General features: G+C 63.0%; 1 long non-coding RNA gene across 1 annotated transcript in view; it reads left to right on the plus strand.

Annotated features, from left to right (window-relative positions):
* The window catches only part of LOC102252263, a 16,894-nt gene that overhangs the window by 583 nt on the left and 15,609 nt on the right, over positions 1-702 (plus strand). The window lies entirely within an intron of this gene.

Genomic DNA, 702 nt, shown 5'->3' on the forward strand with positions numbered 1-702 from the left:
GGGGCTCCAGGCAGGAGGAGCCTCCGTGCGCACAGCCATGGGTGGGTCGGGGGGGTGGGTCCCCCCAGAAAAGGCCCTGGCCCAGCAGGAGCAGCTCCCACAGGCGCCTGCGAGGGGCGGTGATACACGTGCCCATTCTACAGACCGGAAAGAGGGCAGGTGAGCAAAGCCGCCGAGGGGAGCCTCCTGCCCCCCTGATCCACCGCCCTCAGGGCCCAGGCCCAGCAGCTCGGCCATCTGCCCCCCAGAACCTCCCTCCCACCAGGAGGTGCGGCCGCAGAGGATGTCACCGGAGCCGGGCCCTGAGTGGGGGGGGGGGGGGGTGCAGGCCCTCCTGCGTGTCTGCTGCGAGGCACCCCACACCCCCCCTCTCTCTCACACAGACACACACACACACCCTCTCTTTCTCACACCACCCCCTCTCTCTCTCTTGCTCTCTCTCTCTCTCTCTCTGACAGTTTTCCTCGTCCATATCCGTCTTTACTTCAAACTTAGATGTTTTGTTCATCATGGCTTTTCCCAATTGCCTTTATGTAACTAAACTTTTAATGTTGAGGTCATTGTCAATTCACACGCAGCTACAGGAAACCCTGCCATGACCCCCCCCCCTGCGCCCCCTCCTCGATGCGGCATCTCACACTCTGCTGTGACCTCGCAGCCAGGCCACCGACACGCAGCTCGGGCGGCGTTTGCACGAGAACC

Source organism: Myotis brandtii, unplaced genomic scaffold (assembly GCF_000412655.1).
Source record: "Myotis brandtii unplaced genomic scaffold, ASM41265v1 scaffold1408, whole genome shotgun sequence".
Taxonomy (NCBI): Eukaryota; Metazoa; Chordata; class Mammalia; order Chiroptera; family Vespertilionidae; genus Myotis; species Myotis brandtii.